The sequence below is a fragment of the Apium graveolens genome, chromosome 9 (genome assembly GCF_009905375.1).
Source record: "Apium graveolens cultivar Ventura chromosome 9, ASM990537v1, whole genome shotgun sequence".
Classification (NCBI taxonomy): domain Eukaryota; kingdom Viridiplantae; phylum Streptophyta; class Magnoliopsida; order Apiales; family Apiaceae; genus Apium; species Apium graveolens.
In genome coordinates this window covers 94057403-94076326 of record NC_133655.1, presented here as the reverse complement: position 1 = coordinate 94076326, position 18924 = coordinate 94057403, and the positions used below count along the sequence as shown (strand labels likewise).

Below are 18924 nucleotides of genomic sequence, written 5' to 3'. Positions count from 1 at the left end.
GAAGGAATAATGGAAACTTTCTTCAAAGAAGGTTTTAATTGATAATAATCATAGTACAAGCTATGATATTCCTTACAAGTATAAATGGAATGCCATAAACTACCACAATGAAAACAAGGATTTTGTGGTTTGTATCTAACAGACTGACTCTTAACTCCTGACTTTGAAGGTAAGGAGTTAATATTCTTATTCTTCCTGCAAAAAGAAGCCAGATGGTTAGAACTTCCACAGTTATGACATGTTTTCCTAGAAGCATCAGGAACAGGTTTATAATTATTGCTTTTATTCACTCCTTCCTTTCCATTCCTATTTTTCCTAGGTGATTTTACCTTGTTTGCATTCTTAACATCTTTCAGCTTATGCTTAAGCTGCTTCTTTGTCATTAAGCCTATGTTCACTTCAGCTGTCTTTTCTTGTTTTAGTTTGTCAGAAGTTAATTTCTTTGTAACTTCTGATTTTTCATTTTCAGACTTTACAGTTACAAACTTAACAGGTTTTAACTTTGGCTTTTGCTTATCAATAGACTTAATTTCTTCAGTTCCTTTATCATTCTTATCTTCTCCATAACCTAAGCCCTCTTTCCAGTTTCCACAACTTAGCAAATTTTGAGTTGTTTTTCCAGAGTTAGTCCAAGTCCTGATAATCTCTCTTTCCTTTTCTAACTCAGTTTTTAAAGATTCATTTATTTTTAGCACTTCATTCCTAACATAAAAAGCATCATCTCTATCCTTCTGAGTTTGATGGAACATGACTAACTCTTTTTCTAAGAAATCATTTCTTTTCTTAAATGCAAGATTTTCAGAAGTTAATCTTTCACATGTTAAAGTTTGATCTCTATAACTAACAAACATGGTTTTAAGATATCTTCTCAACTCATTAATATCATCAGTATGAAAAGCATAAGTAGTCTGAGGTACCTTTGTTTCAGCAGCTTCAGAACTGCTCTCAACACTTTCTTTATCAGCATTTGCCATCAATGCATAGTTTTCCTCACTTTCAGAGTCTGAGGTGTCTGTCCAGCTTTTCTGCTTTGTGACAAGAGCCTTTCCTTTATCACCCTTTACCTTCTTGCAGTCAGGAGATATGTGGCCTCTCTCACCACAGTTATAGCATTTAACATTGATGTAATCTCCTCTGTCAGACTTTCCTCCTCTGCCTTCAGATCTTCTGAAATTCTTCTTATCAGAACTTATGCCTTTCCTGGAAACTTCTTTCCCTTCCTGAACTTCCTGTATGCAATCTTTGTGATTCCTTTCACCATAAGAGCAGACAGCTTCATCATCTCCTCATCAGCATCAGTCTCAGGCAAGCTTTCAGAATCTGAGTCATCATCACTCTCAGAACTTGATGACTCAGTATCAGACTTTATGAAAAGAGCTTTACCCTTGTCTTTCTTTGAGGAAGCTGCTTTGGGGAATTCTTCTTAAGCCTTAAGAGCAACTGTCCTTGACTTTCCTCCTTTCTTCTTGCTTCTTTGTTCCATCTCCAGCTCATGAGTCTTGAGCATTCCATAGATTTCGTCAAGAGTTGTTTCATCAAGATTGTAGTTGTCTCTTATTGTCGTTGCCTTCAAATCCCAGCATTCAGGAAGAGCTAATAGGAACTTAAGGTTTGAATCTTCAAGATAATACTCTTTATCAACCAATGACAAATCATTCAAAAGTTTGACAAATCTATCATATAAATCATTCAATGACTCATTAGTCTTTGAGTCAAAGTGTTCATACTCTTGAGTGAGTATTGTCTTCCTGTTCTTCTTAATTGTGTCAGTTCCCTGACACCTTGTTTCCAGAGCATCCCATATCTCCTTAGCAGTCTTGCAGTTGATTACCCTGTTTGACATTACATTATCAATGGCACTATGCAGTAAGTGTCATACCTTAGCATCCTTAGCGATTGATGCTATGTCTTCAGCAGTATAATCACTCTTCTCTTTTGGTACGGTCTTTGCTGCTTCACCTGCAACTGCAACAGCGAGCTTGGTTGGTTTGTGAGGGCCTTCCTTGATTCTATCAAGGTATTCTGGATCTGTTGCTTCCAGGAACATGGTCATCCTTACCTTCCATATGGGATATTCAGATGGTCTCAGTATGGGAACTCTGATGGTCTCATACCGACTCTGAATTTGTGTCTTTGGTGATTCCTCAGTCATGGTAGGCTTAGTTGGAGTTTCTGTGTCCGACATGATTGTGTTGGGATCTTTAACTGTATGTACGTTAACAGATAGGCTCTGATACCAACTGTTAGGTCACACACACACTGTAGAGGGGGTGAATATAGTGTATAGTACTCTCAAATCAAACTTTAAGAACTTAAGTAACAGAAAACAAACTTTATTGAAACAATAAACTCTGTTACAGTATGAAACTGTTACCTCTCAGTGATGAACAAATATCACGAGAGCTGCTAGGGTTATAATAAATAATCTTCTCGAATATGATAACACTTATAGTGTAAACCCTATGTCTGTGTTTATATACTACACAGTTACAAGATAATCGCTAATTGTTATGGAATATAATTCTGCTTCCTAAAATATATCAATCAAATATCTTTTCTTCCAAGTATTCCATTCTTTACAGAATTCCTTCTTCATGCATATCTCTTCTTATGTTTATCTTGATCTTCTTTCCTTTAATCAGCTACTGTCCTTATCTGATCGTCCTTCAGCACTTAAGTTCTGATATCTATCTTCTGATGATTATCTCCTGGTAACATACGTACTGATATCCTTAAGTCCTGACTTCCAGTATAAGTACTGATCAACAGTTAAGTACTGATTTATCCTGTTCAAGTAAGATCTGAAAGCTAAACATAAAACGTATTAGCCATGACATTATCAAATATATCTAACAGCTCCATCTAGCTCAACCCTAGACTACTCATATAAATATGAGCCGGCTACTAGCCATTTGACACCTAGCTACACAACTAGCAATGAAATCCAATTTTCTCCAATTTTTAAATATCCATGTTAATTTATCATCAAGAGAATATCCTAAATTCTAAATATAAATAAACGATTAAACCTCGACAAACAAACAAACCATGACTATGATCTAGCACTGTAACAACCTATAAGACTTAATGAAATACAATTGTCTCTAGCATGCAAATCAATTCGATAAGACTTAACATCACTAAATATGACATCACTACACTAGCATCAACATCATAAATCAATTGGCAAAATCATCTAAGTGATCATGTTATTATGCAAATGCATGAAACTACATGAACAAACTATCATAAAAACTACCCAAAAAAACTTTTATATGGCAAAATATGCAACTATATGCGCTAAACTAACATGAATATGCAAACTATATACAACTCACACAAAACATATTCCTTCAACTACTACCCCAAACTTAAAATATTCATTGTCCTCAATGAAGGTAATAGTAAGGAATCAGGCATACCTACTCAGAATCAGGATCATCACCCTCAACGGGTGGAGTGTCAGGCGTGTCTGGAGGTGGATACACAGAGTCCTCACCAAATACTGGCCACTGGATGTCAACACTGGTGGCTCTGAATACAGTCCCAAGTGCCTGGGTGAGATCATATGGAAACCGACTATGGATGTCGTGCATCGCATCCATCCTCCTCACTAGACGCCTATACTGCGTCGTACTCAAACCAGCTCCAACCTTTGCTCCTGCTGCAACGGACCAGCCTCCTCTCCCAACTGAGCTCTCCAAGCTGCCTTCCTTTCCTGCTGAGTCCCACCAGCAAAAGTCTGATCTGCTGGTCTACCACCTGGAAGATGATCATATGAATTACCAAGCCCCTTAGGTACAAGCTTGCCACAATACCACTCAATCATGTTCAACAGCGTAGAACTGTCGATAGGAGCACTGGGAAGCTGCAGCTGCTCATGTGCGGGCTAATGAACACCAACTGCCACGCACAACTTCGTCACCACGGACGCATAGGGTATAGAACCCGTAGTACCTCCTCGCAAAAATCTCAAAATCCCCTGATATATAACCATCCCCAAATCATATAATCGCCCTAAATAATACCCCACAACAGACGGGCACGCTTCACCGTAATCTCATGCACATGAGAAGATGGCATGATGTTAGCACATATAAAGGAATTCCAAGCCCGTGCAAACCTATTCATGCACGACGTCGGGAACTTGGAGTAATCAGTTGTGCCCCTATTGAACTTCCAGTGAGTCTCAGGCACACACAGTGAAGCAACGATCAGATCCAAGTTGAAGTCATCCAGAGTTTTATCATTCTAAGTATCCTGAATGGGCTTCCTAGCGGGCTGCTCAATCACCCTCCTTATCACATCAGCACTATACTCCACAATCATCCCCCTAACCACCATGAAGCCATTATTCTCCGCATTCGCATTAGCATAGAACTATCGCACAGCACTCATGGGCACAGCAATGGGAGCCTCGTAAAAAGGAACCCAACCCATCTCTAGAATCATCTCCAATAACTTACCATCCTTCCCTGATGGCACAAAATCTCGCTCCTTTGCTATAGGCTTTGAGAGAAGCCTTGTGTACTCCTCTTCAGCTTCTGGATTCAAAAACCTCGACCTTACACCACTCGCAGATAAAGAATCGGTGGTGCTGCTGCCTACTTGAGTTCTTTGTCTATTAGGTGCCATTGGGATTGAATACGAGAGAATAAAAGCTAAGTGTTTGAGAGAGATTTGTGATTGAGAAATTGTGATGTGGTGGAAAAGTTTGTGTATAAGTGTGTGTATATATAGGTGGTGAGAAGAGAATTAGATATAGAATAGAAGTGGGAATTGATTATGGGAATTTTGGGAATAATGGGTTTGATTTGGACAGGGAAAATTGGGATGTGAAAGAGTAAAATCCGGGTAGAAATTAATTTTATAGTAAAAATCCTGATTTTCTCTTTACAAACTGCTGTTTTTATTTTTTTTAAGTCGGGACCCCGGCGCGGCCGCGCGCTAGGCCAGTGCGGACGTGCTCATCTTCTGCCAAATCGGCGCGGTCGCGCGCTAGATCAATGTGGGCACGCTTACCTTCTGGAAAAACAGCGTGGGCGCGTGCTAGATCAGCGCGGGCGCGCTTGGCTTCTGAAGTTGGCCCTGAATTTTTTTTCTTTTTCTGATTTTTTTATGTTTTTCTCTTTTCTTCTTGCTTCCTCTACCTACTAATATACAACAAACTTGGGTTGCCTCTCAAGAAGTGCTTGTTTTACGTCGTTAGCTTGACGTAGAATCTTAAGATGAGACGGAAAATAAAACGACACTAACCACCTCACGATTTGCCGTATCACCATAGTAATGCTTCAACCTTTGACTATTTACCTTAAATGCTTGACCCGGATCATTTTCAAAAATTTCCACTGCTCCATGTGGAAATACAGTTTTGATTATGAAGGGCCCTGACCACCTTGATTTCAACTTTCCAGGAAAAAAACGGAGACGAGAGTTAAACAAAAGAACTTGTTATCCTGGCACAAATGATTTGAGCACTAGACCCCTATCGTGCCACCTCTTGATTTTTTCCTTATACATTTTGTTGTTCTCATAAGCTTGAAGTCGAAACTCATTGAGTTCATTCAATTGAAACATCCTCTTCTCTCCAGCTATATCCAAGTACAAATTAAACTTCTTCAAATCCCAATATGCCTTATGCTCGAGTTCCACAGGAAAATGACACCCTTTACCATAAACCAACTGGAACATCGGCATTCCCGATGGTTGTATGTTGTTCTATACGCCCAAACAGTTTCATCAACCTTCAAAGACCAATCTTTCCTCGATGGACACACAACTTTCTCTAAAATGAGCTTAATCTCTCTGTTAGACACCTCAGCTTGACCCTTTGTCTGAGGATGATAAGCCATAGCAATGCGTTGATTCACATTATACCTTTGCATTATAGTATTGAACTTGTGATTGCAAAAATACGACCCCTCATCACTGATTATGACTCTTGGAGTTCCAAACCTTCTGAATATCTGCTTGTGAAGAAAATTAAGCACCACCTTCGCATCGTTCATTGGCAACGCCTTAACTTCAACCCATTTTGACACATAATCAACCACCAACAAGATATACTGATTGTTACAAGATGAGACAAATGGCCCCATGAAGTCAATTCCCCAAACATCGAAGACTTCAACCTCGAGAAGCACATTAAGAGGAATCTCATCCCTCTTAGACATATACCAATACGTTGACATTGATCACATTTCAAAACAAACTGATGAGCATCTTTAAACAAGGTTGGCCAAAAGAAACCTGCTTGAAGAATACGAGTTGCTATCTTTTCCCACCATAGTGTCGTCCATAAGTCATTGAGTGGCAATCTCACAAGATCCCCCCTGTTTCGCTGTAAGGAATACATCTTCTGATGATTTGGTCAGCTCCTTGTCGAAAAAGAAATGGCTCATCCCATATATACCACTTCACTTCATGTAGAAACTTCTTCCTTTGAGCATATAATAAGTCGGGAGGCATGGCATTACTCACAAGGTAGTTCACAATGTCTGCAAACCACGGTTCTTCCTCTTGCACTCCAAACAGCTGCTCATGGGAAATGACTCATTTATCAATATCTTCTCCAGTGAAGTTGCATTAGGGTTTTCTAAATGAGATGGATGATCAGCGACTTGATTTTCAGTCCACTTTATGTCCTTGATCTCTAATTCAAATTCTTGAAGCAAAAGAACTCATCTGATCAATCTAGGCTTCGAGTCCTTCTTCGAGACGAGATAACGAATTGCAGCGTGATCAGTAAAAACTATCACTTTAGTCCCAAGTAGATAAGATCAAAATTTCTCAAAACCATAGACAATAGCTAAAAGTTCTTTCTCCGTAGTAGTATAATTCAGTTGAGCCCCATTCAAGGTCTTACTAGCGTAGTAGACCACATGAAATTTGTTGTTCTTTCTCTGTCCAAGAACTGCTCCAACTGCATAGTCACTTGCATCGCACATTATCTCAAAACGTTCATTCCAGTCAGGTGCAGTTATGACAGGTGTTGTGATTAAACTCTTCTTCAATATCTCAAAAGTGGCAAGACACTCGTCATCAAACTTGAAAGGGACATCTTTCTCTAGCAAACTGCACAATGGCTTTGAAATCTTAGAGAAGTCCTTGATGAAACGCCTATAGAATCCCACATGACCAAGAAAACAGTGAATTCCCTTAACAGAAATAAGTGGAGGAAGATTTTCAATAACCCCCACCTTGGCTTTGTCCACCTCAAGACCTTTACTAGAGACCTTGTGCCCAAGAATAATGCCCTGTCGCACCATAAGTGACATTTCTCCAAATTGAGAACCAAGTTGGTCTCAACACACCTCTTAAGAACATGTCCAATATTTATCAAGCACTCATTAAATGAATCACCAAACATAGAGAAATCATCCATGAACACCTCCACATTCTGACCAATCATGTCAGAAAAGATAGCCATCATCCATCTCATAAATGTGGCTGGTGCACCACACAGACCAAAAGAAACTCGTCTGAAGGCGAAAGTACGAAATAGACAAGTGAAGGTAGTCTTCTCCTGATCTTCTGGAGCGATAAAAATCTGATTTTAACCCGAATAGCCATCCAGAAGACAGTAGTACTCATGACCATCCAATCTGTCGAGCATCTGGTCAATGAAAGGCAGAGGGAAGTGATCCTTCCTAGTGGCCTTGTTAAACTTCCTGTAGTCCATACAAACTCTCCATCCCGTGACCGTTCGAGTAGGAATGAGCTCATTCTTCTCATTAGCAACAACTGTGATACCTCCTTTCTTCGGTACATACTAAACTGGACTCGCCCAAGAACTGTCAGAAATGGGATAGATAATCTCTGCATCCAGCCACTTAAGAATTTCCTTCTTCACTACTTCCTTCATGATCAGATTAAGTCTTCTTTGCTACTCAACCGTAGGCTTGCTACCTTTCTCTAGCAGAATTTTATGCATGCAATAAGAAGGGCTGATTCCCTTAATATCTGCTATGGTCCAACCAATTGCCGATTTGAACTCTTTTAGAATCCTCAAGAGCTTCTCCTCATCGCTACCTGAAAGGTCTGATGCAATAATCACAGGCAGAGTAGATGTATCACCTAAAAAAGCATACCTCAAATGTTCAGGTAAAGGCTTAAGCTCAAGAGTAGGAGCTTCCTCAATAGATGGCTTGAGGCGTTTATGAGCTTTGTTCAATTCCTCCATTCCAAGAGATTCAAAAGGCATATCAATCTTCCTCTTCCAAGGAGAAGCATTCAGATATTGCAATTTCTTTTCACCTTCGTCATCTTCACTATCTGAATTCCCCAACAAGGCCTTCTCTAAGGCGTCAGACCTTAGCAATTGATCAAGTTCTGAGGTGACCATAGAATTGACCAACTCCACCGTTAAGCACTCCTCATTTTCTGTAGAAAATTTCATAGCATTGAACACATTAAAATTTATATCCTGATCCAGCACTCGCATTGTAAGCTTACCCTTCTACACATCTATCAAGGTATGGTCAGTCACCAAGAAGGGTCTTCCCAAGATTATGGGAATCTTCTTATGCTCCTCGAAATCAAGAATTACGAAATCAGCAGGGAAGATGAGTTTATCAACCTCGACCAAGACATCCTCCACAATACATCGAGGATATGTAATAGAACGATCGGCCAACTGCAAAGTCATATAAGTCAGTTTTGGATCAGGCAAGTTCAACTTCTTGAAGATTGACAACGGCATCAGATTGATGCTAGCTCCCAAGTCACATAAACATCTGTCGAATGACACTTTTCCAATAGTATACGGAATACTGAAGCTTCCAGGATCTTTTAGCTTTGGAGGTCGCTTCTATTGCAGCACAGCACTACATACATCTGTGAGAGAAACAGTCTCTAAATCATCTAGCTTCACTTTCCGAGAGAGAATACCTTTCATAAACTTTATGTATGGCATCTGCTCAAGAGCCTCCGTGAAAGGTATGTTGATATGAAGTTTCTTGAACACCTCCAAAAACTTCTCAAATTGCTTATCCATCTTTTTCTTCTGCAGCCGGTTAGAAAAAGGCGGTGGATGATAGATCTGTTTCTCCCCTGTATTACCCTCAGGAGGAGTGTGCTCAACAGTAGTCTTCCTTGGTTCTACTTCTGCTTTCTGCTGCTCTACTTCTTCTTCAGCCCTAGCTTTTTCATTCGAAACTTGAGTTTGATCGGGATTCGCAACCTTCCCAGACCTCAAAGTGATTTCCTTCACCTGCTTCTTAGTTTCCCTCTTTCCTGGTACTTCAGTATCACTAGGTAGTGTACCAGGTTGACAATTTAACAAGGCATTGGCAATTTGTACAATTTGATTTTCCAAGGTCTTGATAGACACAGCTTGGCTTTTACACATAAGCTTCAACTCCTCTTAATCAGATTTTTTATTAGCTTGTTGCAGCTGAAGTTACTGTCTTTGTGCATATTGCGGTTGCTGAAAACTAGGGGGTTGTACTGCTTAGCGGAGTACTGCTGATAAGGCTGTTGAACCGCATTCTGAGCATTGTTCTAGCTGAAATTAGAATGATTGTGGTTGTTAGGATGATAGGTGGCTGGCACTGGTTGTTGCGATCGCTGAAAATTGCTCACGAACTGAGCTGATTCACTAGAAATAACACATTGATCAGTCTCAGGGCACCAGCACAAAGTTCACAGACACTAGAGAATTGATTAACTCCATAATTAGCCAAAGTGTCCACCTTCATCGTCAAAGCCTTAAGTTGGGAAGCTATAGCAGTTGCTGCATCCAACTCCAGAATTCCTGCTACTTTCCCCTGAGTCAGTCTCTGGGAAGGATTCTGGTATTCATTAGCAACCATCAGTTCAATTAATTCATAAGCTTCGTTTTAGCTCTTAGCCCACAAGGCTCCTCCTGATGCTACATCGAGCATGGGTCTAGAAGTAGCACCCAATCCATTGTAGAAACAGTTTATAATCATCCAATCAGGCATGCCATGGTGTGGGAACTTCCTTAGCATCTCCTTATAACGATCCCAAGCCTCACACAGAGATTCTCCAGTTTGTTGAGCAAACTGAGTAAGAGCATTCCTAATTGCAGAAGTCTTTTCCATAGGGAAGAATTTAGTGAAAAACTTTTGAGCAAGATCTCCCAAAGTAGTGATAGACCCTGGTGGTAGAGAATATAACCAGCACTTTGCTTTATCCCTCAGAGAGAATGGGAAGAGTCGCAGTTTGATAGCATCTTCAGTCACATCATTGAACTTGAAAGTGTCGCAGATCTTGATGAAATCCCTGATGTGCATGTTGGGATCTTCTGTAGAAGAACCCCCAAACTGAACTGAGTTATGTATCATCTGAATCGTGCTTGACTTGATCTCAAAAGCGTTAGCCAAGATGGTTGGCCTGATGATGCTTGACTGAATATCATTGATCTTAGGCTGAGAATAGTCCATCAAAGCCTTAGGAATTTCTGCTTGATCTCTCATCGCTCGCTAGAGTACCTAAAATAAAGGCAAGGAAATAGATAAGTAACAATGTCTGAGTCAATGAACTTTAACGACCACTGATGACAAACACATAAACTAAAAATAAACACCGAGTCCCCGACAACGGCACCAAAAACTTGTTAGTCGCTAAACAAACGCTAAAATACACGCAAGTATACGTGTTCACAAGTAGAATAAGATATAAATCAGATTCGTTCCTACAGAAACTGGTTTTGGTTAATTATAGATTATGCACATATGCACCAATGATATAGTTATTATCCAATGTTAAGACAATTAACAAATTGAGATTGTTTATAACTAAGAATTAAACTAACAATTATAACTAAGAGAATAAGAATTATTGAATTAATTTATGATAAACATGGGATTATAACTTCATTAGATACTTCATTCAATAGCCTTTTCGTTCTTAACTTTAGCATGTAATGGTGATGACACTAATCAGATAACATGAAACTAATAAACGCCAACTTTCGTTGCACGAATACCATACTACCAGACATCCATAAAAGAGATAGAGGCTGAACAGACATCAATTATATTGAGACCCTATATGTCTATAGAATTTGACAATATAACGGTTTAACACATAAGTTATCTATCATGATTACATAGGGCAAGTAAGATGGTTAAAATTACCTATGAATCATGTATAACAATAACACATGAACCTATGCTAGCATGGCAAGTTCTAAACCCTTAAATTTACTTTCACTTCATTAAGAATTAGCACACTATCTTGTCAGTTTGTGACGCTCATAAGACGAATACGTACAACCAATACTAGCTTATCATACAATCACCACACACTGAGGCATCGAAAAAATTCAGCTAAAGAAATCCATATATAAATCCGCTAGAACCCCACAATAACGATTAGCCCATAATCGGACTCATCATCAATGTGGGTTCCGATAAAAGCATGGTATAATAAACGTAGTCTTTATAAATGAATAATAAACAAAGTACAAAACAAGAGTACAGATTCAAGAATAATAAAACTAGCATCCAACATTATAACTTAAACAAAGAATCATAAGTTAAAACTAGATCTTTTTCTCCTTGGTTGAATTATGCTAAAACGGCCTTCTTACGCCTTCTTCTTGTGCTCTGGTATGTCTCTCCATAAAAAACAAGCTTATTTATGTATATATAGCAGCCCATACAGAGTAGAAGTCTTCTGGATCAAATGCCCAATAGAATCAGGATTTATGTTCTCGACCTGGCACGGCCGCGCGCTTGACCAGCGCGAGCGCGCTTGACCGGCGTGGGCGCGCTGAGTTTCTGGACTTTGGGTACGGCCGCGCCCTATCACAGCGCGGGCGCGCTGACCTCCATATTAAGATTTTGACTTCTTCAATTTCCTTGCTGATTTGAGCCGGTATTCCACAAGCTTTTATTCCAACACCACCTTAACAACAAATTAGCACCAAAATAATGCTAATTCACCTGATTACCTAGATAATTCCTGAAAATGCAAAAACACTAGAAAACACATAAAACACCAATAACTCGAGTACAAATACACCAATTTAAAGCTTTTCGGAGCGTAATAAATTGTCATAAATGCCACTCAACATAATCCCTTAGTTAATCATAGTTATAACAACCTCAATTTGTTATTCGTCTTAGCATTGAATAATAACCATACTGTTATTGCATAAGTGCAATAATTAAAATTAACCTAAACCAGTCTCTGTGGAAACAAACTAGAAATAATCCTATATTACTTGTGATCGCGTATACCTGCATGTAAAATTAGCGCGTATTAACGTTCTAACAAGTTTTTGGCACCGCTACCGGGGACTCGGTGTTAATTTTTAGTTTATGTGTTTGTCATTAGTGGTCCTTAAAGTTCATTGACCCGGACATTGCTACTTATTAATTTTCTTGTCGTGTTTTAGGTACTCTAGCGAACGTGTATGCATACGCGTTCTCGGTCTCGTAAGAGAACACTGGATCAAGCTGAGGAAGAATTTGTAGTAGCTAAGGAAGTTTTTGAAGAAGTTCTTGTTGAGGAGAAAGTTGAAGAAGAAACTCTTATTGCAATGGGAGAACCAGAAGCGAATACAAAGGCTTTAATGGATTACCCTCAACCGAAGATTAATGATATTCAGTCTAGCATTGTCCGACCAACCATCTTGGCTAACACCTTTGAGATCAAGTCGAGCACGATTCAGATGATACATAACTTAGTTTAGTTTGGAGGTTCTCCGACAGAAGACCCCAACATGCATATCAGAGATTTCATCGACATCTGTAGTACTTTCAACGTCAATGGAGTTTCTGAATATGCTATTAAGTTGAGGCTTTTCTCATTCTCTATGCGGGATAAAGCTAAGTGATGGTCACATTCTTTACCACTAAGGTCTATCACCAAATGGGAGGAACTTGCTCAAAAGTTCCAAACTAAATTCTTTCATATGGCGAAGACAGCTACAATCAGAAACGCACTTATTCAATTTGCTCAGCAATCTGGAGAATCTTTATGTGAGGCTTGGGATTGCTATAAAGCTTAGAAAGTATCCTCACCATGGGAAACCTGACTGGATGATCATTAACTTCTTTTATAATGGATTGGGTGCTACTTCTAGACCCATGCTTGATGTAGCATCAAGAGGAGCCTTGTGGGCTAAAAGCTACGATGAAGCTTATGAATTGATTGAACTGATGGATGCTAATGAATACCAGAATCCTACTCAGAGACTACCTCAGGGCAAGGTAGCAGGAATTCTGGAAGTGGATGCAGCTACTACTATAGTTGCTCAGCTTAAGGCTTTGACGATAAAGGTGGATTCTTTGGCTAATTATGGAGTTAATCAGATCACTAGTGTCTGTGAGCTTTGTGCTAGTGCACATGAGATGGAGCAGTGTGTTATTTCTAGTAAATCAGCTCAGTTCGTGAGCAACTTTCAGAGGTCGCAGCAGCCTGTTCCAGCCACCTATCATCCCAACAACCGCAATCATCCTAACTTCAGCTGGAGCAATACTCGGAATGCGGTTCAGCAGCCTTATCAATAGTATGCAGCAAAGAAATACAACCCTCCTGGTTTTTAGTATCCACCGTATGCACCAAGACAACAACTCCGTCTGCAACAATCTAATGAAAAATCTGAATTGGAGGAGTTGAGGCTCATGTGCAAGAGCCAAGGTGTCTATCAAGACCTTGGAGAATCAAATTAGGAAAATTGCCAACGCTCTGCTAAATCATCAACCCGGTACACTCCCTAGTGACACTGAAGTGCCAGGAAAGAGGGAAGCTAAGGAGGAGGTGAAAGTAATTACATTGAGGTCTAGGAAGGTTGCAAATTCTGAAAAATCTCAAGTTTCAGAAGATGAAGCTGTGGCTGAGAAAGAAGTGCATAAGGAAGCAGAAGTGGAATCAAGGAGGACTACTGTGGAACACACTCCTCTTGAGTGTAATACATGGGAGAAACAGATCTATCCTCCACCTCCTTTTCCTAAGAGGTTGCAGAAAAAAAAGCTGGATAAACAGTTTGAGAAGATTCTAGAGGTGTTCAAGAAACTTCATATCAATATACCTTTCACTGAAACTCTTGAACAGATGCCTAGTTATGCGAAGTTTATGAAAGGCATTCTCCCTTAGAAAATGAAGCTCGATAACTTACAGACCGTTGCTCTCACGAAGGAATGCAGTACTATGCTGCAACAGAAGTTGCCTCCGAAGCATAAATATCCTGGAAGCTTCACTATTCTTTGTACCATTAGAAAAGTGACATTTGACAAATACTTATGTGACTTGGGAGCGAGCATCAATCTGATACCCTTGTCAATCTTCAAGAAGTTGGACTTACCTGATCCAGAGCCTACTTATATGACCTTGCAGTTTCTTGATCGTTCGATTACATATCCACGAGGCATTGTGGAGGATGTCTTGGTCAAGGTGGATAAACTCATCTTTCCTGCTGATTTTGTAATTTTTAATATCGAGTAGGATAAGAAGATTTCCATAATCTTGGGAAGACCATTATTGGCTACTGGCCGATGCTTGATTGATGTGCAGAAGGGTGAGCTTACTATGCGAGTGCTGGATCAGGATGTGACGTTCAATATTTTTAATGCCATGAAATTCCCGACTGAAAACGAGGAGTGCTTAAAAGTGGAGTTGGTCGATTCTGTGGTTACTTTAGAACTTGATCAAATGTTAAGGTTTGATGCCCTAGAGAAGGCCTTGTAGGGGAATTCAGACAGTGAAGATGATGAAGGTGATGAACAGTTGCAGTATTTGAATGCTTCCCCATTGAAGCGAAGGCTGTATATGCCTTTTGAATCTCTTAGATTTAAGGAGTTGAACAAATCTCCAAAGCGCCTTTTTGCATTGTTCTGATAATGAAAATTTGTCAACATAGTTGTAATTATAACAGTTGGATTAATTTATTCATATGTAAGCATGTCGCTCATTATCTAGCACGTTTTCCCTTTTTTATAAAGTGCAATAATATGGACATCCATTTCTTAATAACTGCTTTGATATATATTTCGTAAGCTCTCCCACGTATATCTTGGAGGACAAAAAACCTAGCTAAGTTCATACATGCCTGATTACAATACATTACTACTTGTCCTGAATACTGAAATGCAAATACATAAGTCGTGTACCCTGAAAGGCAAGGAACGCTATCTAATACTAGCTATCCTATCAAAATTGGTGAAGAGTCACCAAGCCTTCTTCAAGGTCCATATCTAGTCCCTAGTCCCTCAGTCACTGCACGTGAGGTCATGCACCCTCCTCATCGCTCCTGCCAACATCAACTCTGCATCAACTACCGGGATGTATCTTCCAATCACTGTCATTCTCATCTGAACCCTGGTAAGGAGCTCGATCCCATCGATCTCTCTGCGGGCTATGGCTGGGGAAGCAGCTCTGAAATCCCCTGGGTATCCTAGTATGATGCCTCTCTCCACTGTCAAGGCCTGGCATAACTCCGCAATGCGAGCAGATGCCGCAGTAATCTTAGCATTAAGCTGAGCCACCATCCAGACGTGTACATCTACATGTATGGTCGCCGGGGGTGGTAGAGGTAAATATGGGTCGCTAGAGGATATGTCATAAGCCTCGTAGACCTGCGCATATATCCCATCCTCGTCATCATCATTAGTATAGGGCATAGGGCTCTGAATCCCTGGGGGTGGGGTGGGAGAGTGAATAGTCGGGTGAGAGTACATTTCTACATCCCTCCAGCCTACGCCATCTCCTGGGTCATCTCAACGCCATTAGCTATGGGGATAGGAAGGTCAGTCTCCTCCTCTGGGACATCCTCAGTAGGGTCATCATCTGAATCATCAATGGGTGGGTTATCTGGCTCGAGAGTAGGGTCACGCTCAGGAACCATAACATCCTCAACAGGGTCAACCTCCCTCATAGGCTCCACTGGTACCTGACACAATAGGCAAGGTGTTACTAACTTAGAGTCGGAATTCCCTTGAGGGTAAAACTGTCAAGACTACCCGTGTAGCCCGACGACGAACTCGACCTGAGTTCTAATTGATTATTTTATTATTCCTATGTCTACAAATTTTATATCCTATCGTTTCCAAGATTTGATAACCTAAGGCTCTGATACCATTTCTGTGGCGCCCCGAAATTCGGGGTCAGGAATCTCGGAAGCCACGCCATCTAAACTACTACAACCACATAACTCACACTATAATATATAAATACTCACACTTCACGACCCCACACTTAACACATACACACACACACTTACGGGTTATTGTCTTGGAAACAAACCATTCATAACTAGAGTAATTCAACCATCAAGTTATAATTATTACAACCCAAAAGTGATTAATCTTACCGGGGAGTAACCTTTAAGTAAGGCTAGTCTGTCGGACAAATATACGTTTCTTGTTTATTCCTACCATAAGTCATACTTATAAATAAGTCGAACTAAAAACAACTGAAAACTAATCCAGCTTATTCGGACTACCTGTGGTACAACACCAAATAATCTACGGAACAGCTGGCCATTTCCTACCCGTTTCCTGGCTGTGGTTCTCATGACAGGCATCTTGATTCACTGTTGTATTGTGTCAATTTAAGAAAATAAGTGTGAGCTATAATGCCCAGCATAATAATGTACAGTATGAAAATGACTGTATCATAACTTACATAAAACATCATATATGATAATTATTTTTTATTCGAAAATAATTTTTCCTTGGTGATACACACCTTCTTATGAAAATAATTCTTTAGGGGATCTTATTATCCTACGAATACCTTAATAGTAAATCCAGCACCTAGGCTTGGGTTACGGTATTGCATCACAATTCCAATTAGAAGAATTTGGACACTCGGTGGAGCCACCGTATATGATTATCAGTCGTAATACGATAATAGTAACCTTTTCTACTAGTAGAAGGACGACACATTTGTATCCCGGTTATCACCCTTACCGCACTCGGGCTACGTGTCCCATTTTTGGGTATACACATACTTCACAAGTTTCTGAGTACACAGAGTACATTCGCCTGCAGTACCTTTGGTAGTCCATCTAGCACACATAGTACCAGAGTTTACCCCTCCCTTATCCTTTAAAAAGAATTCTATCAATCTCGAGAACTCGAACCACATCGAAGTTACCCAAGCATTTTGCTTGTTGATAGAAACAGTTTATCTTACTAAGATATAAATGTATATATGTATATACGTACTTCCGAGATTTTTGGAGGAAGTACTAAAGATGTGAGTTGACCGTTGTTAATAGATAATTTAATAAGGGGGGAAAGTTTCTCCTTGAAACTATATTCAAAATATTAAATAAGTCGGGATAATATTTTCCGACGATCTGAAATATTTGAATGATTTTCCGAAGTCCAAAAGTATATTTTAAATCAGGATCTATGATTTTTAAATCAATAATAAACCCTTTAAGGAATAATAAATAATTACACGATAATCGATAAATAATTAAACCTCGAATGAGTTTACTCTCTAAAAGAATATTTAAAATAATATTCCTCAACTAGTTTATGTCTACGTAGTTAATAATCTTTAATGTTTAATCAGGTTTAAAATAAATAATCGTTGGAGTATACTACTCCCATAATAAAGGATTAGGTATATATTATTTATTATTCGAACCATAAAATATAGTTGAGGGAATATGATCGTTGGGAAATCGTTTTAACAAAAGTTCGAGGTATTTTAATGTTTCGTAAGTGGACGTTAAGTCCCTTTAAAACGTACTATTATGGACTTGTAATCGTCCTATAATATCACCGGAATGATTCCCGGTTTTTTATCTTAAAATCCCGACCGACTTTCGGTCTTATAATCATACGTCATACTTAAAGCGGGAATTAAATATTTTACTATATATCCTTATCGTACAACATCGCTACATTATGCGAAAAATTCAATTACTACGTATCATGGCAAGCATGATATTTATGCAATGATAGTAAAAAAATTCTTTCACAACACAACAGTAAAATGGCTTTGGGTTCGTAAACTTGTCTGGGTATTTCGAGGTGGAGGATGCTCTATGTTCCGCTCGGAAATCTATAATCATAAACATAATTCGTTAGGTCCCGTTCTAATTTACGGAGACTCGCACTCATGCGCTACTTATTATGCACCCTCTCAATTTGTACTACCCTTATTATTCCTTTAAGTCCTTATTCACATCATGGTCGCTTCATTTTTCTAAGTACCTTAGGTTCATTTTCATTATCGCCGTCGGCTCCGCTTATGGATTCTACGGTTTCTAATCGCGCGGTCTCGGCTCCGATATTTTTATAAAATTGAAAAATCATTATTTTCACTTGAAATTTTTATGGCGATTAGGAAACTCAATATTTTATACTCTGTAAACATTTTAATGATTTATGAACATTTTTAAGTTGATCCTTTATATTTTCAAAGTTCGTAATTCGTAGCAGTTTTTGTCGCATAAATCACTTCTAGTAAAACGACCATAACTTTTGATCCGTAAATTGGAATCAAGAGATTCAGGAGCCCAAACGATCCTTATAATATTTTCTATCATGATCAAGCTTTATTTTTCAAGAAACAATAGTTTACATCTTCGGGACTTTCTGCAGAAACTTAAAGTTACGATTTGTTCATTTTAACGAAACTACGTTTACGATCGGGGTTTCGATTACACCCTAAATCTTTATACAACCACCAACAATCATTATATCATCATCACCACACAAACTCCTCTCAATAAAATCATGTTCTTGAGGCAACAAAAATCAACCTTAAATCTACTTAGTCAAACATCAAGATTTCAACAACATCACCTCTAAAACTAGGTTTACAACTACATACTAAATGGATCTTGAAATTGAATCTTAAATAAAGTTGGGTCAAATATTTTTACCTTTATTAAAATCTTGAGATGTGTTCTTGAGGATGGTGGAGTCTTGGAAGTGCTTGGTATGATTTTTGGAACCTAAAACCACCATTGAAATCAAGAAACCAAAGAAG

The 18924-nt window shown here is 39.2% G+C and overlaps 1 non-coding gene across 1 annotated transcript; it reads left to right on the top strand.

The window, feature by feature from the left end:
* Positions 1-9942: 9942 nt before the first annotated feature.
* LOC141688556 (small nucleolar RNA R71) lies at positions 9943-10049 on the top strand. The gene has a single exon (XR_012561991.1). It is a non-coding gene; the product is annotated as a small nucleolar RNA R71 (small nucleolar RNA).
* The last annotated feature ends 8875 nt before the right edge of the window (positions 10050-18924 follow it).